This window comes from Ixodes scapularis, unplaced genomic scaffold, assembly GCF_016920785.2.
Source record: "Ixodes scapularis isolate PalLabHiFi unplaced genomic scaffold, ASM1692078v2 PGA_scaffold3__209_contigs__length_174095766, whole genome shotgun sequence".
Taxonomy (NCBI): Eukaryota; Metazoa; Arthropoda; class Arachnida; order Ixodida; family Ixodidae; genus Ixodes; species Ixodes scapularis.
In genome coordinates this window covers 173978561-174000852 of record NW_024609868.1, presented here as the reverse complement: position 1 = coordinate 174000852, position 22292 = coordinate 173978561, and the positions used below count along the sequence as shown (strand labels likewise).

General features: G+C 44.8%; 1 long non-coding RNA gene across 1 annotated transcript; it reads left to right on the top strand.

Annotated features, from left to right (window-relative positions):
* The first annotated feature begins 334 nt into the window (after window positions 1–334).
* LOC121837156 lies at window positions 335–17743 on the top strand. Its single transcript, XR_006078143.1, has 3 exons — window positions 335–726; window positions 6058–6154; window positions 16080–17743. It is a non-coding gene; the product is annotated as an uncharacterized LOC121837156 (long non-coding RNA).
* The last annotated feature ends 4549 nt before the right edge of the window (window positions 17744–22292 follow it).

Genomic DNA, 22292 nt, shown 5'->3' with positions numbered 1-22292 from the left:
GCGCTCAGTGTTGCTCGGCAGGGATTTATGGAAGTAGTTTATTCAAGCTCGCGTTTGATTTCGTTGCCCGCGAGACACAATTTCTGTCAGAAATTCTACTTTTTTTTTTTCCTTTCGGTTCTGGTGTACAAATGACACGTAGCAGAACAACCGCTCGTCGTATGCTACCGCTACTCGCCGAAGCGAGGCATGATGGGATTGCATTTTGGCGCACGCTCCATTTTCTCGGTGCAGCGGGTGCATGCACGCTTAGGGGCGAGCGCCTATCCAGAGATCTGCCCGTGCCTAGATCTGGGGACAACGCCAGCGTAGGGAAAACCGCTCGTAAGGAATCCGTTCGCGTAGTGGTGATGATGATGATAGCGTCACGAATGACTCGCGCACTGGCTGCACTGGCGCCCTGGCGCCTCGCTGTTTTCAACGGTTCTCAGTTTGAATTTCGTATGTGGTTGCTGGTTGCTCCGTAGCTTTTGTGCATGCTAGCGGCATAACGCCGACCCAGATAAGTACAAGTGCATGATTTGTGACATGTGCTTCAAGAAAATCTACAACCTAAAGAGGCACCTAAAGGAGGTTCACGGGGACGCTGACACGACTCACGAGCTGGATCACACTGTCCGCTGCCGCCTTGCATGCGATCTGTGTCCAACAGCTTGCTGCGCCACTTTGAAGCGAAACACGGGATCGTCGCGAGGCGTGACAAGTTAAAGTTCAATTTGTTGAAAGGTAAGTGCGCTCGCTTAGTTTTCTACCTTTTCTACAGAAGAAAAATCAATAACAATGCCTACCACTGTTACAAAATACGGTGTGGGCCTAGAGCAGAAAAGATATAATTCAAGCTCTCGTTTAAAGACTAAAAAATTTGAAAAGAGACGACAATTCATTACCACAAATTTGCATCCGCACCAATGGTGACTATTACGATTGCACAGAGGGATAAAATACACTCGTTCCTCTAATAGCACGAGCTGCCACATGAAATCCCAGCATATGTTGAAAACATTGCAAAAGAAGAGGATAAGAACAGAAATGGCAACAAGCGTTACCATCTAGTATCGACTGACTGTTTGATGCGTGCTAAGAGAACTACAAGAAGAAAGTCGGTTTGTTAATTTTTTTTTTCTTTCCTTTTCTCTTCTAGAGGGTTGTCCATCTTTCTAGAGCATCAAAATGCAACACTGCCTTTCTTTGAATCTCAAAGTGCCACATTCTTTTCGATAGTGCCACTTGTCCTGTCCGGGTCCCTATCATTTCGTCGAAACTCGTTTCGTAGAATCACGTTTCGTGGACAACTTTTCGTGGACACACGTTTCATGGACACACGTTTCGTCGACACTGTGACATTTCGTCGACAATCGTTTCGTCGACAGCACCACCGTAAAACTTTTCGTCGACAAACTTTCTTTTTTGCTGTTCCGAAAGGAATGCCGTTAAGGTACAAGCGCCTGTAAGAGATGACAAAGACGATGCCTAGCGCAGTTGCTCTCCAAGGTGAGCAACTGCGCTATCCTCTCGCTCTCATCCGTGCCACATGAAATAAGTAAGAGCGCGCAGGACTTCGCGCGCGGCCTATTCAGATATTTGCAAGTTCCGATGCCCGTTTATGGAACCGAAAGTTACTGGAAGAAAAAAAAAAAAAACGGTGGAGAAAAATATGCGTAGGCGCAAAACAAAACTTCGTTCCAATGGTGGGTTGCGGAAAAGGGCGTAAACACTGATTTTTTTTTCTTCATATTGGTTATTTTTAAACAAAAATACAACTTGCAGCTTTTTATTGCAACATTACAACCCTAATATTTCACTTGAAATTAAACATGTTCATTACCCTCAATTAGTCAAAAGGAAAAGTGATGCGGTGTTTGACTGGCTACTGCGGCTTATACGCGAGAAAACTGTTTAGTCGCACTCGTTTCATCGTCATTAATTTTTAAGGGCCGTTTAAAAAGGACATTACATAATAAGGGGGCTGTCAACAATGTCAAATAAAAATAAATAACAAAAACACGAAAACCAGTAACACTCGCAAGTACTACCGCGAGCTCGCTGCCCGCGAGTAAACCTAAAAAAAAGCTACATTGCAATGCAAATACAGAAAAACACGAGAATTGGTAACATATAAATAACACATTACATCAAATAATTTAGTCTTATTACACGAAGTAAACCATAGTTGATATCAAATGTGCAACTTAATGTATTATATAGCTTCTCTCGAGCGGCCGCCACTTCCAAGGCCTCGGAGGCGGTAGATACCACAAGACGAGATCTGCCGGCAGCAGCCGACTGGTCCTCACACGCAACATTCAATTGTTCTTTTATCGATGCCAGCAGACAGATACCTGGGGTAAGTTCGTGGCCCAGCTCTTTGCATAAAGGAGCGGCTTCCAAATCTCATGTTCTTTGGTCACATATTGGTTTATGTGCATGCAAAATTTTATTACAGACATAACATATGCAGAACTATAGTGTTATTTAATATCCAGAAGCTAAATATGCTAAAGTCTAAGAATCGTATGCGGTCTGGTAAGTACAGTACGTTAAATACCCGGTGTCTTGAGGAGAAAACAACCGTGTTTTATCGCCGTAAAGTAAACTACGCGTAGCCGAATGCTCAGTTTCTTTCAAAGTTTATTGCTTGCGGCTAAGCTCAGATGCCAATTCGCTTAAAAACCGATTTTATGCCGATTTCAACGGTAGAAAGGCTGTGTGCACCGCAAACAGGCCTCGTTTTTTCATTCAATTTTTTTAAGAGTTTCAGTGTTTTGACGTGTGGGCTGTCTATGCTATGTTCAGGTGGCTCTTGAATATCCTACCAAAATATGCGACGCGCGGAAAGATACACTTGCTCTGGAAACGATCCTGCCACTTTTTTCAAAACAGTCGGAGTGCCGGCGGTCAGCCCGCGAAGGGTTGCATTCGATGACGTGCAGACACCTCGATCATGTATGCTGCCGAAAGCGTAGCCCTCAAGAGCAGCGCATCATGTTGAATGTTTTAAGACTCTAATTTGAGAAAGGAGAGTGGTCGAGAACAAAACTTCCCGGCTTTGACAACGCTTCCCCAAAGGTTCGGGCAAAGACACGAGCGAAACCAGACAAATCATAAGTTCCGAAATCAGTGCGATCGGTGCCCCCCCCCCCCCCCCCTCTCCCAAAAACAAAAAAAAACTGAAAGAAACAATTTTCGGGGTGAGGCAAGATGGCTGCGCACTGGTTCGCCATACTTGGCCCAGTTGGCCATCTTTCATCCATCCATCCATCCAACACAAGGCCGCGCGCCGCGCAGGCGCAGAGGTCGCGAGGAGGTGCAGCTGGCGGAGCCAGGAGCTGGGAGAGCGAGCTGTCGACGAAACGTCGCAACATCTGTCGATGAAACGAGCGGGTGCTTGTTTCCACGAAACGATCTGTCGATGAAACATCGCAGTGTCGACGAAACGATTTGTCCATGAAACGTCGTTCGACGAACTGATTGCCACCGGTCCTGTCCCTCTCTCGTGTTTCGTGCAAGTTGTTTTCGAGATGTTTAAAACTTGCTGTGCTGTACGAGTTTATTCTTTCGTTCCCCTCTGAAAAGTGCTTTCAAAGTGGTAGTTTGTGATGTCGTATACAGAGCTCTTTTGTTCTGCAGGTGCACAATCCCCAAAAAGCTTGCACACCAACTGCACTGATCAAAGCTATGCAACTCAGAGTACTCCTGGAGAAGTGGCAATCAGTTCATTGCATGACGGTTCATCGACAGCTCAGATTACCTTTTTTTCTGTAATAAGCTGCATGAGACGGTCACTGCGACAGTCCCATGCAGTGTCGGTAAGGTGGGTTAACATTTTTGTAATGAGCCGCCGCGAAGCGGCGTGAACGCAGGCAGGCAGGCTTGTGGGTGGGTTAATACATACCCCAGTGATACACGCAAGACCAAATGTCCCTACAGCATGCAATTCGCATAACAAGCATCAATGAAACGATTGTGTTGACAAAACGTGTCCATGAAAAGTTGTCCACGAAACATAATTTTACGAAGCGAGTTTCGATGAAATGAAAGGGACCCTTTATGGAGTGGCATGCGCTGTGTAGCCGGAAACCCATATTTGACGTCATAAACGGTGAATGTGAAACATGGCTACCTTGCGTTTGCCAACAATTTTGCACCAAATAATTGTCATATTTGGATTCATGGGGTAAAACCAGGCAAGAATTGACCTCCAACTACATTTTAGGAACCACTTCAGCTTTCTTTAAGCCATGTTACTTTACAAGCATGACTTTCACATCAGGACATCAACAGGATCGCCTCCTAAAGCACACCTCTGCATGGGAATAGCCATACTTCCAGTGTATATACCTTATAACATCCTGAAGGAGTATTTTACCACATGCAATTCATTTAGCACTGAATTGTTTGTGTGGTAACATACTTCCTCGTTACGTTAGGTCGAGAAAGAGTTGAATGAATGTCCGAGCCCTTTTTAAGACAAAATAGAATGTCAATTTTTATTCCTCGAGCCAACACTTGTTCTCGTGCACTGACGCTAAAGCTTGTGGATAGTGTTGCAAGTCGTGTTGCAAGTTGCACCAGGGAACGGTGACACTATAGCAAGGTAGAACAAGAGGTTTAATATGGCGATCGGCTCAGAGCCAGGTACGTTCTAGCCACGGGTGCAAGGCGCGAGCTCATGCGCACGATCCGCGGAGCTCTATCTGCTCGGCTGCTCAGTGTAGCCAACATCTCTCCCATACAGAAGAGTCAAAGTCTCTGGGGAGCCTTGACGCATCGGCCACTTCTCGTGTGTGAATGAAGATTGCCTTCACATTCTGTACGTGGCTCTTGAGCATCTTCGCTGTCAACAACTTCCGCATCCCACTTCTGACACCATGTTGCAAGTCGTGTTGCAAGTTGCGCCAGGAAAGGTGACACAATAGCAAGGTAGAAGAAGAGGTTTAATATGGCGATCGGCTCAGAGCCGGGTACGTTCTAGCCACGGGCGCAAGGCACGAGTTCATGCGCACGAGCCGCGGAGCTCTATCTGCTCGGCTGCTCAGTGTAAGCTTAAGCACATAACCTTAAGCACATAAGCTTAAGCACAAACCTGACACACCTGATTGTAGCGGCTTTGGCCGTTGCCACAGGTATGTATGATGGGAGTATGGCTACCTGGGGAGTGAAGTAGAGGGGTCACAGTGTTACCCTAGTATCCCGGGAGATAGCCCACCTAAAATCAAGAAAAAAATGGCTCAAATTAAGGAGTGGGCTCACTTGCAGTGTAAAGCAATAATAGCTCTACTTGCCAGTCGGCAATGGTTCATTATATCTTGCCGTAGCTAACTCGACACAATAACTAGACACATGATATCCCCAATAGCTAACTAAAAGAAAAAAAAGCAAATGAAGCCAAAAACTGGGGTGGCTTACCTTTCGAGGCTGGGGCATCTCTCAGAATTTTACGGTAAGCATATATCTCACGTCTACAGTTTACATGGTACCAACACACTAGGGTTTTTCAGCTGCTCTTGTGACTGCCACTATAATGAGACTTGACTCTTTTCTAGGGGTGTATGAATACTTTAATATCGGAATACAAATCAAATAGTAAGCTCTCGGATAAATCGATTCGCGAATAAAATTCTTAGTGTTTGGTTAACCGTAGATTTAAAGTGTTCTGTGAAAGATGCGCGGTCCACACGGAGCAAAAGAAACTTGTGCTCCCTCTCCGTTGTAGTGCGCACTTGCATTGAACTTATGAATATGCAAAACATATTTTAGTATGTGTTTTTTTTTTTCCTCCCGTCACTCACATAGCAGGTGCACTTGCAAACACCACACATGTGGGGGGCAGTGAACCTGTTCTTGCAGACCGTAGTGTTTTGGAGTGCACCTACTATGTGGGCATTGGAAGCACGAAAAAAACCATGGACTGCATGCTACAGCTAAAAGTCTGATTGGGATGTACATTTAGTGAAACGAACAAGATGTTTTGAAGCAGTGGAGTATATGATGTGACTGACATACCACTCTTAATTCAGGCCATTTCATTTTAAGCTTTCTTTCTTCTCTGCCTGCCAGAATTCAGTGACTGGGGGGAGGCTAGGGATGGCAGAGAGCATGTTCGCTTCATTCTCCACGACGGACCCAAGGGACGAGATGAGGGTGTCCTGAAAAGGTATTACTACTGCCACCGCTCTGGATCATTTCAGAGCAAGAGGTAAATTACAACTGAGAACCCAGGGCACTTGTAAGACTAATGTGCAATGCTTAGCCACAATTCAAGCTACAGGGAAAGATGGCAAGGTGACAGTAGAGTACCAGGCAGAACACTACGGCCACCCGAAGGAACTGAAGCACCAGCGCCTCTTTACGACTGAGGAGGAGGCTTTAGCTGATAAACTAAAGCAAGGCATCCCCACCCTTAAAGATCTGGTAGACGCACATTCTTCTGCTGGCAGTGAGATGGGCAGGCTACATTTACTCTCAATGAAAGACATTGGCAACATCTCCGTCAAGCATGAAATTCTGACGAAAGAGCTACGGCACTGAACAAAGTCAGATTCTTCAGTCCTGTACTGACATGGAGGAAGGAAAACAAAAAGAGAGCTTTGAGCTTGCCCTGATGACTGTCCCTCAGAAAGAACGCCTCACAAAGCTTGGCCCCAAGTTTCTGTGCATTGACTACACTCATAATATAAATGGCCACAATCTGCAACTGAACACTCATGACAGCTGCAGAAGATCAGTCAGGCATGCCATGCACATATTTGATCTCAAAGTAACTAGGCACCAAGGCTATGAAACGCTCCTTAAAGCCATAAAGGTAATGCATGGGAGGAAGCGATGGGCTGTGCCCAACATTGGATGCTCTGCTCGTGGCATGTAAGCCACAACTGGGCTCTGAAGTTGCAGTCAGTCCAAGATATAAGCAAACCCGTGACCGTCTTTGCGACGAGTTGTGGGCGCTGAGAAATTGCAAATATGAGGGTCAATTCCAACGAGCTCCGACAGGCTTCCCGTGTCAGAAACTAAGTGAAGAGACTGATCCAAAACTAATTCAACAAGTACACGAGTTTCTTCAGTACTTCGGGCACTACCACGGTGGCAGAGCCTAACAGTGGGTGCTCTGCTTCAGAAAGGGCATTCCTTTTAATACTACGAACCTTTTGGAGGCAATGTACAAGGACCTGAAGTCACGCTACATGCATGGAACTCACAACCAGAGGCTCGACAAGCTGTTGATGGTCCTCTTCGAACTGAGCCGTGACCGGCTTTACAAGCGTCCCAAGTCGCTCTTAAAAGGAAAAACGAATCGGCATGATGCAGCCCTTTTTCGGAGGCACCAGGAGGGGATGAAAATTCCAGGATCAGATGTAGAACATCTGCAAAATGGCAATGGCTGGCTTGTAAAGTCTCAGTCCCAGACAGAGAGAAGCTACCATGTTGAGAAGGGCGACCCCCGCCAGAGTTGCGTGCTTTGTTGCAGGGACTGTGACATCTTTATCAACAGTTACAAGTGCACTTGCAATGACAGCCTGATTTCATCATCGATGTGCAAGCATATTCACGCAGTAGCTTACCTGGGGCTTCATGTGACGACCGTGGAGGAGACCGACACTGAGGCAGGTGTAGAAATGCCATCAACAACACGTGAAGCAACAGGCTTTACGTTAGATGATGAGCCACAGTCCCTCTTGGATGACATTCGGCAGGGTATTGAGGTAGGGATGGAGAAGACTCAACCAAATTCAGAGGACAACATATGTTTAACAATAAGTGGACTGAACAAGTCCCTCTCCAGGAAGAAATTGACAAGCTCCCTGGTGTTGAAATACCATACCAAGGCCCAGGAAGTACTTGACTCTGTTCCAGATGAGACTTCTCCAAAACCTAGGGTAATCCCTCACAACAAAAAGATGAAAAAACAACCACGGTACTTTCCCCCCAAAAAACGCCCTGGTTCTGGTCCCATGCATGGCAAACCTCCCACCAGCTTGGAGCAGCAGCACATCATGTAGGGCCTTGTAGCCAGGTGAGTTCCTACGGAAGGAGCAGCATCCGCTCAGCTCCATGTGAATGTTCCAAGCATGTCTTTGCTGGCCCTCGAGGAGCATGACTACTTTGCAAATCAGTAGTCGTGACAATTGGACTACAAAAAAGGGGCAGTATTCTTCTTGCAAAAAGGAATGGCGTGTTGGACAGCTTGGACTTCTTTCCACTTTGGAGAATGTCACGAGAGGCTCGAGCTAAAGGCAAGAGGGGCATCTCTTACAGGTTACGTTAGGCGACGCATTATATGCTGACCTTAATCGTAACGCTTTTTTAACAACCAGGGATTGGCAATTTTATTTCAGTTGATACGGAACGGTTGTCTCTAAATTAACGGGCAACCATAGTGCCTCGAAATGCTCGTTTATAAGCGTGCCCCTCGCTGAAACCGGCACTTCTTTTTTAGATAGTATTACTGCACGAGAATGTGCAGCTTTTTCCGCTTTGGAGAATGTCAAGAGGTGCTCGAGCTCGCCATTCTCCAACAGGTGGCTTATGTTATCAGCTGGTCTTAATTGGAAAAGTGTTTTAAAGGCCAGAGCTTGCCAATTTAATTTCAAATTTATGCAGACAGGTTACCTCTAAGTTAATGTGTAACCATAATACCTCAAGTTGCCTGTTACATGCTTATTTTTTATTTTGCATACTGCTGCACGGGAATGTGAAAGTTGCAGTTCCCGCAACATACCAAATTATTTTAGTATGTGACTTATATGCTTTAGGATATAATGGTTTTCTTGCTAATGAGTGCCTATAATCACTGTTTCATTGTTTTGTGAGCCAAGAGGGAGTGACCACTGGCAACCCAAGCATGAGGGTCTGCTACAGGAAGCATAATCATATAAGTCGGCCCTGTGTGCACGGGATAGTTCGTAACGGGCTAGGCGAGATTCAATTGCCAGCATTTTAAAAAGCGATAACTCAGAGGAGAGTAAAAGTACAAGCAAGCTGGTGAATTGCAGACGAAAAACTGAAACACCGGAAGGAAAAAGGACACGAAAAAAAGGATGACACACACACACCGTCTCGAACACAGCTGAAGGTTTATTCTAAAACCACACCCTTTTATAACGGTACACAACTGTCAACGCCAAGAACCCTCACACCAAGTCACACACCCAGACTGTCAGCAAGAGCAAACAAAAGAAATGCACTCGACGCTTCCATACGTGCCAAGGTCAAGCAACTGACAAAAAAAAAATTGCATTGGTCAAAAAGTTTGTACTTGCTTGTGAATCACCATCGACGAGACACTTACACAATTTCCAGCAGAACCAATACTAAGAGTTTCTTCTACCACGTGTTTGAACTGATCTCGCTTGGCTTATCACCGTGGTGGCCATCCAATTCGGATGACAACTGTTGCAAACTTGTAAATGTACTACAGTTTCTGAATTTGGGGATTACAGGAGAACACACCTTTTGTGCTCCATGATTTGCTCATTAACATAACATCCAGTTTAAACTATGTATGAAAACCCAGATGCCAAAGGAATATTATAAACACTACCATATTGACATTCAGTGGCAGTATTCCTATGTGTTTCCCCGCAAACTTTTTCTACCTCTTGTGAAAAGAGTCGACCTACTTTATCTGAAGTCTTCAGAAGCACATTCTCATGGTCACTCTCGTCGTCGTCTGAGGCCGTCTTGTCTTCACAGGCAATGTGAGACTCACTCTGAAGAAAAATTCGGGATCTTCAGCATCGCTGCCGTCCGAACTGCTGCAAGAAACAGCTCTTTTTCTGGGGACCATCACCGCCATTAGCATTCCTCATGCGTGTCGCCATTTTTAAATTCATGTTGCCAGGCCAACAACTGCTGTCAGGCTAAACACATTGCAAAAGTGCAAAACGGTCTGTTTTTTTCTAGCACCTTTTTAGGTTGAAAATAGAAACCGAAACCAATTTTTGAACGTAACTTGTCTTTGACGCAGAGAGCAGCACAGCATGAGGGTGGACGAATGACTCGTCATTGGTGATATTTGTACAAACTAATAATGTGCACAGCTCGGACCAATGTAATTTAGCACACAGGTGGAATATAATTGTGACATTGTCTGTCCCTTTTTTTCCCCTTTTAGAGCGCAGCCGGGAACGGGCTTAGGGGCCCGTTCCCGGCTTGAGCGGCGTCGCCGTCGGCGTAACCAAGGTCATCCCAAGGTCACGTGACACCCAAAGTCATGTGGCTCCCTAAGTCACGTGACCCCCGATGACGTCATCAGTGATGATGACGATGCGGATGCCGGTGACGTCACTGATGACGTCATCGGGGGTCACGTGACCCCAGGGGTAACGTGACTTGGGGACCCACGTGACTTTGGGTCTCGCGTGCCCCTGCGTGTCACGTGACCTTGGGGAGTCACGTGACCCTTGGGGAGGGGTCACGTCATCAGTGCCGGTGACGTCACTGATGACGTCACCGGCACCCGCATCGTCATCATCAGTGATGACGTCATCAGTGACGTCACTGATGACGTCACCGGCATCCGCATCGTCATCATCACTGATGATGTCACCGGCATCCGCATCGTCATCATCGCTGATGACGTCATCAGTGACGTCACTGATGACGTCACCGGCATCCGCATCGTCATCATTGATGACGTCACCGGCATCCGCATCATCATCATCACTGATGACGTCATCAGTGACGTCACTGATGACGTCATCGTTACTGATGACGTCATCGGCTTCGTCACGTGACCCCCCCCCCCAAGGTCACTTGACCCCCCCAGTACCCTTCCCTCCTCCTCCTCAAGAGCTGCGCTCTAATTCGGCGTTACAGGGAGTTGTAAACGGCTTTCACGTTTTTTTTTTTACCACAGTCCACAGTCTTTTTTGACCAAAGTGTCAACCGTCAACTTGCCTGCACTAAAACTTTTTTTTTCAATAAAATTGGCAATTTCTAGCTATATTATTGAACAGAGCTCACCTTAGTAAAAAATAAAAGAGAAAAAAAAAACTTTTGTCTGTAGTTTACGTGTGAAAACCAAATTACATTTTAGGCCACTGTCTATTTTGGCAAAGGGAGGCAGATAATACATAAGCCAAGTTTACTTCCTTCCCATTCCCTCATTTTTTTAGTCGTAATAAATGCCACGGTGGCCCAAAAGGCTGTTTGATGATATTGTGCCAAAAGGAGTGGGCAATCACCCATAAAAAGTGCTGTTTCCTTAGGTTTGGGGGGCTCAAACTTTTATATAATTACTGCACCATCTAGATGACTTCTGTAGTAAATCGTAGCACGATAGGTCAAGATAGCAATTTATGCGGTTCCTTCAAAGGGTTATGCGCATTTATACTTGTGCTGTATTTTTACAGATCAAGAGACTTGTATGACTGAATCATGCCAGCTGTGTACTAACTTGTTGAAGGCGCCACATAAATGACAACATAAGCCATTGACTTTAGTGGCACCAACTTTTTGTCAAAGTGCCCATTAGAATTGTCAAAGGCAACGCTATCAACGCAGTTTGTCTGTACCACTGCCGTTCAAATTCCGGTAGCTAGCCCAAATAGTCTAGCATCACATACGAGGTTCGTTGGCAGAAAATGCAAGAACAAATGAAGTTCAGGCACCTTGTACAGCCTCACCAACAAATGTAGACCACATACTGCAATGGCAAAAACACAGAGCTCGGCCGCTTCTGTCCACATACCTTCTGCGCGTGCGCGGGTTTCCCGTTGTGTTGATAAACAAAGCACGCCGCACGTCGATGTATACACTCTGCCAATTTGTAATTTATATGATGAAGATTTCTACAAAACTAAAACATATTGGCTGTTGCTGAATTGTGCCAAAACATAAAGGGTGATTTCAAATAAGATCGATCAAGGGGTGGCTGGTCGACATTTTCAATTCAATTGATATTTTTCTGTCATTGCTTAATATCCCGTGTTTGCAACTCCAACGCCCCATACGTGGCAAGGCGGTACTTCCAGGATGGCAGAAGAGACGAAGATAGATTCTCCAGGATTTCACGTGCACCTGCTTGTTCACGCTTGTCGCTGCGCTAAAAATGACTCATTTGTGTACAAATGTGAAGCAGTTAGGGCAGGATCATATTACAGGTGACAGAGATATTGATGCGTGGTAGAAAAGCGAGCATACTGATATTTAAAAGTTGGAGAAACCCCAACTTCCGAAGCTTTGTGGTGTGTGAGCGCGTTTTAGACACCAACCACGTCACTGTTTGTGGCAACATATTTTGGAGGGTGATGAAGGTACTGTGTTTGCGCTTTGCCTGGCCATTAGTGCTCTAAAAAGTGAGCCGTGCACGGTGACCATCAAGCTCCAGAACAGCAGCGTTCACAGTATTGATGTCTTCGTGTCACAGGCTCGCAACTCGCTGCTCACCTTCTAGGTTTTAGTGTATTGCAACACATGGATCAAACGGCTGTATGGTTATTGATAGGAAGTTTGTTACCGCAGGCTACCTTGCGGTGTAGCATTGCAACCGGAAGCTCGCACTGCGCCTTTCAAGAACAATTTTCAGCTCACGCTGGAGCGTTGCCGTGCTCACGGTAGCATGTCGTAACGCTATGCTGAAACTGTCTATTAACATAATTGGGGTGTTTAGGGGTTGTATTTCTTGCTCTATCAAAAATTTATATTTTAATATATCATACATTTTTTTGTACCGTGTTGCAACGTTGCTGTCCCTCGGCAAAACTGCCCATTCTAAGCTCTCTTCAACGTTACTAGATTACCTCAGTTGTGGAACTCTCGTAGAAGGGGGTACCCCCCCTCACTCGCTTCAATCCGCCTCCCGTCATTATTCGAAGCGCCATCTAGATTTTCGTTTACGAACTGTGTGCTCCATAGAGTGCTGTGGAACTCTATTTAGACGCTGAGCTTCAAAACACATGTATTCCGTAAAATACACTGCAGTTACCATAGCAGCCATGTCCATTTATTGTTGTAACTCAATATATAGGCTCCTAAAAAAAACCTGAAACCACATTCAAGAGCAGCCGATTTCCCTAATAAAAGTACATTCAAAGATTTTTCCGCGCCTCTCTTTCTGCATTGTGGTGCAGTACACTAGAGGGTGCCACCAGACAGGAAGGCAGCAGGGGAAGGCACATGACAGTAAATCACGAGTGACGGTTCCCCGGCGGACTGACTTTTCGAAGGCGCGCATGGTGGCACCCCCTGGTGTTCTGCGCCATGGCGCAGAAAGAGGGGCATGGCGCAATCTTTGATTGGACTTTCAATGGGGAAATCGGCCAGCCTTGAATTTAATTTTGGGTTTTTTAGGATGCTTAGAGCTTATAGATTGAGTTACGACAATAGACGGTATCAGAATCCACTTGAGTGTCCCTTTAACAAAATAATTTGTAATGGTTACACCCACCATGTCTAAATAATTTTCTTTGTTTCTGATTGATTGTTTCTAAAAAGTATTAGTCTTCTCCTGGTGTTATTGTTTTAGTTATTTAATTTTAAAGATGCCTGCTCCAATAGTGCGCGTGATTGCGACCGTCTACCTTTATGTGATCTAAGATTTCTCGTGCGCCCAGATTCTTTTTCTGATGAAAAATAAACATGTTTATTTACACCGGACAATAAAAATATCAGTTGACTTGAAAATGTTGACCAGCCATCCTTTGGTCAGTCTTATCCCAAAATCACCCTTAAATTGTCCAAAACTGCACCAAAATACCTCCAGAACATTTTTTTTTTTTTTTAATTTTTTTTTTTATATAATAAGTTTTTGCTGCGATACATGTTTTACTTTAATGTGGAATTTTCTGCTCCTAAGCTGCTCCAAAATGTACATGTTCTCCTCTTGAGCTGCTCCGAAAATTTTTTACAGAATTTGTTTTAACTGTCTTACTTAGTCATGGGCAGTAGCTATACTCGGGCTTACCTTAAAAGGACACTGCACCCCCCCCCCCCTCCAATTTTTTTTTTTGTTTTTTTTTCATTTTTTGCCAGGCGTTTGAATACTATTTAAGTAATACTTTGCTACAGAGAAGACATAATTCACCGACACCGTGAACGACAGCTCTGAAGTAGAGGTTCCACGCCCGTTGTCCGCGAGTCCCACGAAACGTGAAACGACGCCATGTTGAGAATTATGCAGTGAACGCACAGAATGCTTCCAATTGTCTGTGCAACATTTTTTTTTTTTTTCAATCGACGCATTTGCAGCTTTTTGGAAGCCACCAAAAATGTTTCATTTTTTTTTCTACTTTTAGGATTCACTGTGTGCCTTCAATGACCCACGACTTTGATTAAATTTGGTGGTCTTGTCTGAACCTTAGAAAACTGCCTTGGAAAAGAGAGTGAGTGCGACTTGATCGGCAGTTTTCGGGCGAAAAGAAACCGAATTTCGAGCTGCAAATTTTGTTCTAGGCAGTTTGGCTCTCATATGTCACATAAAACTAAAAACCTCGGCGAGCATAAATACCGTCTGAGTGTCCCTTTAAAGGGTCCCTGAAAAGAAAAGATTTTTTTAAACAGTCTGGTTGGGACACGCAAGTCAAAAATCAAATCTTATGCGAAAAAAGAAAATTTTTTTTCTAGAGCAATATTGACGGCGGGAGTTTATTTGAAATTTTGCGTGCAAAGCCCATGAAGTCACGGGTCATTCCGGAATGACCATCTCGGTCGTGAAGGCAAAGCCGGTCCATCTCTACTCCATGTGCCCAAAATGCCAAGAGAAAACAAGTGGAAAGGAGGTAACTGCCGACTAAATGGCGTCTTGTGCCGTCATTATTGGTCTAAACAAATTTTTTTCGCATAAACTAATCTTTTGACACGCGTGTCCCAGCCAGACTGTTCAAAACTAACTTTTTTTTTTCTTCTTAGGGGCTCTTTAAGGTGGATTGCAGCAGATGCTACGAGCCAGCACAACTAATTCTGTGCTGAGTGTGTTGGGCGACCTTCCGGCTTGGCGCAGCAATGCACAATGTCACGTGACACTCTGGCCGGGCGTGATGGCTTCTAGCATCAGCTGCGGTCCATCTTAATGCGAAATGGAGTGTGATTACTAGTAATGCATTACCGGTCAGTTGTTACTTTTTCCAACAGCTTTGAACTGTAACGCGTTACTCTTTATTAGTGGTACTTTGTAACTGTAACACTTACTTTTTTATTGGATAACTGCAACTTTTAAAGTGATGTTCTTTAAAGCCAAGTTCCATGTTCTTTAAATCCAAAAAAGAGGGGGGGGGGGGTTGCTGTTTATTCTTTTCTTGCAAATTTGATGTTATTCGTTGTCTATTTTTGCTGTTGACCGGAATGCATGCAGGGTTTCTCAGGGCTTGTGTCATAGGAGTGACAGCATATCTATAAGACCCATGGAGTGCTAAATGGCACATGTAGAAACACTTTTCAAAGGAGGAAGCAGCCTTGCAAGCAGATCAGTGTAGTCTGTGTTCTAGAGAACACGAAATGAAGATGTCAAAACAGGTTGTTTGTTGTAAAACTGGTGTTTTTCTTGTTAAAAAAAAACTTGAATTTCTTATTTGCTCTTTTCCACCGATTTTGAAAAACACTTTTTAAGGGTTACTTTTCAGTGTTTGCCGTCATACCAAAAACCTAGAACTTTACCTATAGTACATTGCTTTAAAATAACCTTGTAAGCCACCCAGGGGTGTTGCCGTTTTGGTGCCTGCCACCTGAGCCTTTTTTTCCCTGAACACTCATCATAGGTTAATTCTAGCTCTCAAGGAGGGAAGCACCTTCAATCTGTTGAAAATGCCAAAGTATGACAGGTGAGCAGCAGGTAACAAGTGGTGAAGATTGCTCATCTGGACAGAATGTTTTTGGAGTCGAAATCGAGAGAAACATTTTTATTAGGTTTTCATTTGGCTGCCCTTGCAACAAAAAGCTTTTTAACCTTACCTTGATCTTGTGTTAAACAATGAAGCTATTTGTACTGGACCCAGTGAAGTATATGTGATTGAATAGAGCTGGAGCCATTGGAATGGGAAGGTCAAAGTCCTGTGTAATTCAGTTCACTGACCATTGCAAGAAAATGTAGCATCCGCTGGTGGATTCTGTGACCTTTTGCTACAGCAATTATTGATTATGTGCAGGTACCTGGACCTCGAGACCGGTGACCTAGGAGATGTCAGCAAGGCTACAGGGTGATTTGCTCACCGCGAGGCTGTGCAATTTAGTGGCATGGAACTAGTGCCTCATTTCGGAGATCTCCATGGCGAGTGAACAGTGGTGGGGCAAGAAGTTTATTGGAAGGTTTTGCCATGCCATGGTGATCAACATTCATGACAGGTTCATCTGCCAAACTAGCTACGCAATAGAGGCAAGCCTGCTAAGTCACTGGGACATGGATGCATTAGTCGTCAGTGTGTGGCGCAGAGGACTTCTAGGGATAAGTCCAGGAGACGAACGTGCAATATTTATATTCTGTCTATATTTTGGTGAACCAATGTTACTGTTGACATTTAAGTAAAGGACATTTCACTTGTGCGGCAAAAGATATGTCAGGTGTGTAATGGGGTCCCACAAAAAATACCTATGCTTCGTCTTGAGCTATGTTCATAGAGACATGGCAAGGGGGGGCCAGAAGACTGATGAAAGTTGTGCCAGTGATGGTCGCAGTTTGGGAGATGATGCGGATGGCTATGTGATGGGGTGCTGTTACCTTTGATGGACAACTGTTTCACTGAGTCAAACTGTGGCAGTGTTTCTGCTCTCTTGAGAGGCAGCATGGTAACGCATAAACACAGTGACAGATTTTACTTTAAACTCAAAATGGGGCACAGCAATAAAACACTTGCTTGCCTCATCGAGGCACGTCTTCAAATGTAAACTAATATGTTGTCTTTTCAGTACCACCTTTTCTTTTCTTTTTTTTTCATACTTTTTTTTATGTCTAGGCAAAAGAAAAGAATCATGTTAAGGTCCGTTCACACTCTTGCAACCGAGTACGACCGAAAGAGACGAGACCGGTTTGTAAGCCTTTTCGGACCTCTTAGGACCGGACGCGCTGCAGTGGAGCTGGTCCTAAGACGAGACTTGTTAAAACCTCTTAAAATTTCTTGGGACGAGAGAACACGCTTTGTAATTTTCCAGGAAAAAACCGACCCGTGGAATACACCTTTGACGAAAAGTTTCGATTGCTACGTGCAGGCGTCGATTTTTACAGTCCATTTTAGATCGAGCCTGGCGGCTTAGACCACCCTTTATTTGTAAAAGGTTCATAAAATTGTTCACTGCAAACGCATATCACCAATCTTAATAATTAATTAGTCATATTTTGACCAGTGGAAAAACCACATCTTTATTTTCACTCGATTTGGGTATGTTTACGATAAATATTGAGCGAGTAAAGTACAATTAAAAAATTGGGTTTGTAGAACAAGTAATAAATAACGGGCCAATTGGTTACGGACGCTAGCAATTGACTCCGTAAGTGTGACGTCATGAGTCCAAACAAACCGTTGCTAGGGTCGATGTTGACAAATACATGTGGCTAGGTTTCGCTACGAAAACCCGACTGTTCAAAAATCAGGAGTAGGATTTAAACTTCTAAAATTCACAGATATAGAAAACTTGAATGTCTTGTATGTTTAGACAGAAGTGTGCAAATAATCGCTTGTTTCTGGAATATTTTCAACTGCAACTTCCGGTCCTCAAGATGCCTGCAGCGGACTACGAATACAAGAAGTATGCCGTCTGCCACAAACTGGCGCCATCGTTTGAATCGTGTGAATAAAGACTATATTCTGATATTGTATTTGTTTGAAATATAATGACTTTCAGACACTTATAAGAATTCATAGTGGGGTGCGATGCAAAATATGGTTTATTGAAAGTCCGGTCGTCGATCGAGATGATCGTCTGCTAAAAGACTGCATTGCACCTGAGAGAAAAGCACTTCAGGCAACCGGTTGAGATCCTAAATTTTTTTGGGGGGACTCGCGCTATGTGAAAGTGCTTCATAGCTGGTTGTAACCATCCCATGAAGAAAGGTTCTTGCAGTTTCTTCAGATTCCCGCAATACCCCAAAGCGTGAGAGAACTGGATAAAAACCATAAGGTGAGTACATGTAGCACTGGCGGACAGTTGCCTCGATGTAAAAAAAGGGCCAAACCAACCAAGAGCACGTAAAACCCATATTCTGTTCGGTCATATTGTTTGAAAATATGGCGGTATATTTATATCTTATTACTATAATATTGATAAAGTAGGTGCATGCAAGTAGTAGTGAGAGTAAAATCCAGATCAAACTTTCAGTAGTCTTAAAGGCCCGTTCACACTCTTGCGACCGAGAGAGACCAGACCGGTTTTTAAGCCTCTTGCGATCTCTTAGGACCAGCTCCGCTGCAACGCATCCCGTCCTAAGAGATCACAAGAGGCTTAAAAACCGGCCTGGTCTCTTGGTTTTCCTCGGTTGCAAGACTGAGCGGTGCTTAAGGCCTGTTCACTCTTGCAACCGAGTACAACTGAGAAAGACGAGACTTGTTAAAACCTCTTAAAATTTCTTGGGATGAGAGAACACACTGGCGCCATCTATGCGGCGACTTTGGAACTGCATTTAACAAGAGCGAAGGTTTTGCGGTATTTCCGAGGTCAAATATGCGTATTACCTATAAGAAAGGCTCGTTTATAACGTTGACAAAAGTTTTTCGAGCCAAGAAAGAAAGGATAATGCGCGACAAATAGAAAATATGCCGGACCGCCAAGTTTACACTGCTACGCAATAGATGGCGCCAGTGTGTCCTCTCATAAGAGGATTCAAGAAACCCAGTTTTAAGAAGCTGCAAGACTGAACGGGCCTTAAAGGGGTTATGACACGAAAATTAAACGGATAGATTATTCTTGAAATGGAATGCTCATAGACTACTTAGTATATACACCAAGTTACGCATTTTCTAGAGCTCTGATAATTGCAATATTCAATTTACGAATTTTTATCATTTTCATCTGGCGACCAGGCAACACTGCTCAAGTTAGTCACACCATGGTGTCCATAAACCACGTGACCATGAACACTCTCTCATTCTAGGCGCCCCCATGATCGCCCAAGCTCTTCTCGTCGCGGTACGAACAAAACCGCTCAAACAGCTCGGTAAACTGAAAGCTATTCTCGCTCTCGCCCCCCGTCCAGTTGACCTTCCAGCCTGCATGCGCCTGCGAGACATTCCCGGACGACGGTGACCACGGCGAACTCGTCGTCGCTGGAGCTCGTCGCCAGCGGGTCGCAGTCAAAATGAACAGCTCCAACATCTCTTGATAGCAATCACTCTCATCGCTGCTGCGATCAATGTCGAACACTTCGACAAGGCGATCGATGCCGTATACGTAATCGTCACAGACCGGATGCTGAAAACGTGGAAGGTAAACGAGGAAGCTGAGGCTCGATACGCCAAGAGAGCCAAGTCTGGGAGTGCGTGCAATTAGACAACACGATGGAGGCTGGCTACGTCATCAGCCTCCAGGCCCGCCCGGATCTGCCCCTCCGAGGGGCCCGCATATAAATCGATTTATCCACGAAATTATCGCTCCTTTTTCAAAACAAATTTAGCAGGATTATAGGAACATACAATGGTTCCTAGCAGTATAGTTATGTAATATTTTATTTTTGGCGTGTCATAACCCCTTTAACAATGTTATGGTAAAACGGCGTTGAGATGTATGCCTGTGTCCATGCGCTATCCGGTTATTTTGTTTATGCTTATATCTACCTTTAATGACTTTTTTTTTTCATTGTGCTCTTCATGTGTTCTCCTGTTTGGACTAGCTTTTTTAATTTAGTACAAGTCTCAATAATAATAACAATAATAAACGACTTCCCTCGAAGGTGTAAGATTGCTGGCCTGCACTACGCCGGTAATGCACCTCGGGTCTTTGTCGTAACTGATTTGCATGACGTGGGTAGATTTTACAGCATTTTTGCACCTCCGAACAAAACTATATTCTTCACAATAAAAAAAAAAAGGCACATTGCCGAAGTTTTTACGGTCATGATGATGCACTTGTTTTCGTCACTGATTTACAGAAGCAATTCAATGAAGATGCCCGCTGCAACAGAGGTAGGCCAGCAAATCTATTGTGTCGTCTGCTACCAAAGCAAAGCGGAATGGCTTTCCTCGTCGCAATACGACACAGAAACGACAAGAACATCTTCATAATTAGATATCAAGAAGTTAGATTGCTTACAAAAAATTTACTTGTAAGCAAAAGTTTAGCCTCATGTGGAGTCTGCATGCATTAGTCTATAGCAACGCCCCTAGCAACGGTTTGTTTGAACCCAAACGACATGTTGTGACAGTTTCCCCGCAGACGCTGGAAGCCTTTCAAACGAGAAAAAAAAAAAAAAACTCGTTTTTACCAGCTTGCAGCACGCTGAGGTGTCGTCTAACGTGCAGCTGTTGCACTGAAGCTTCCTGATCGCCTTGGAAATGGATTAAAAGTATGCTGTGTCTAAAGGTACGTCGGACGTATCTGGAACGAGGAGTCTAAAGGTACGTCGGACGTACCCGCAAGTTTGAGTCTAAAGATATGTCGGACTTATTGTAAGCACCCCAATTCTGTACAAGAAATTAGAGATCAGAGACATGCGATATCTGCTCTCCATCAAGGCCAAGCGTCTGAAACGTCGCTTGTTTCCTTTCCCCTTTTCTTTGCTCGTCTTATCCACGCTTTTAGTTTTGTTCCCACCTTTAGGTGCCGGCAGCACACCACCTTCTGGTCCCCAGCACTCGGTTTCGTCATCAGTTGGTAGACGGCGGCACACAACGGCACTTGCGCTACCGCGCAGGCGCTTTAGAATGTAGGCACAGGTAAGGCGTTGTGTGCTCTGTTTTTGTTTCGTCGCCGTTCGTTCGACTCCGTCGTCCGACTCGCAAGCGCACCTCGTTTTTGTTTTTGTTTACGTGGTTTAGCCCATATGTTCAGGCGTTCATAACTTTGCTGTCCACCATGAGTGCGAAGATTACTTCGTACACAGTGAAGTTAGAGCGAACGGTGATCAGGTATGCGAAAGGCAACGGTAACCACGGCACTGCAGAGCATCTGCGATACCGTGCGATACGGTGGAAAAGACAGCGGGTGTAGGTATTCAAGGGCGTCGCGATCCGTAAAAAGTGTTCGGGACGGTGCAATAATGCAAAAGTCGACATTTGGAAATTGAGAAGAAAATTCGTGAGTTTGTTTGCAGCTAACTGGACAGGGCCACCGAGGACTCGTCGAGTCGTACTGAGAGCAACTTTTTGACCGTGGTGCGCGGTGAGAATTGACGGCGAGCAGGTTAATTCTCGTCGGGGTTATTTTTATTTGTTCTGCGACTTTTTTCTTATGAATTTCCTATAATAAATTGATATTTCTTGCACAAATGTTGTAATTACGGAGCATTTCACGTAAGTAAGCACCCCCCCCCCCCTCGTTGCACATCGCGGGTGTGAAACGAAAGGAGTGCATAGAATGAACTAATTACAGTAGCAATGAGAAATAAAGCTGGAATAAAAATCGACAGTGGGGTCTCAGTGAGGCATGCTATGACCCGCTGTGATACGACCTTTCCCTACCGCGTCTACGTCCGACGCATCTCCCGGTTCCGCGCATGTCCGTCATGCATCTTAAAGACCCGTTCACACTCTTGCGACCTCTTAGAACCAAGTTCCTTGAAACCTCTTACGACGAGAAACCAAACTGGCGCCATCTATTGGGTAACAGTGTAAGCTTGGCGGTCCGGCATATTTTCTATTTCGCTCGCACATTATCCTTTCTTTCTTGGCTGGAAAAACTTTTGTCAACGCTATAAACAAGCCTTTCTCTTGGGTATTACACACATTTGACCTCGGAAATCCCGGAAAACCTTCTCTATTGTAAAACGCAGTTCCAGGGACACCGCATAGATGGCGCCAGCGTGCCAGTGTGTTCTCTTGTCCTCAGAAATTTAAAGAGATCTCGTCTCTCTCGGCCGTACTCGGTTGCAAGACTGGGAACGAGCCTTAAGGCTCCAGGGTTCGGATACGTCCGATGCACCTTTAGGCTCCTTGTTCCGGATACGCCCGACATACTTTTAGAGTCCTCGTTCCGGATACGTCCAACGTACCTTTAGACTCCTCGTTCCGGGTACGTCCGACACGTAGCTTTAGACACAGCGTTAAAAGTATTGCTACGTCTCACGCGTCCATCAGGTTGAAAACACGGTAGGTACCGGGAACCTGGGGTGCTATGTTGCGCTTTTTGCACTCCCAGGAGACTTGGAAGAGGGAAGTGACGTCAACGACTAGAGCAAATGCAGATTGGATGTTGACAGAAGAAAACAAAATCAACAT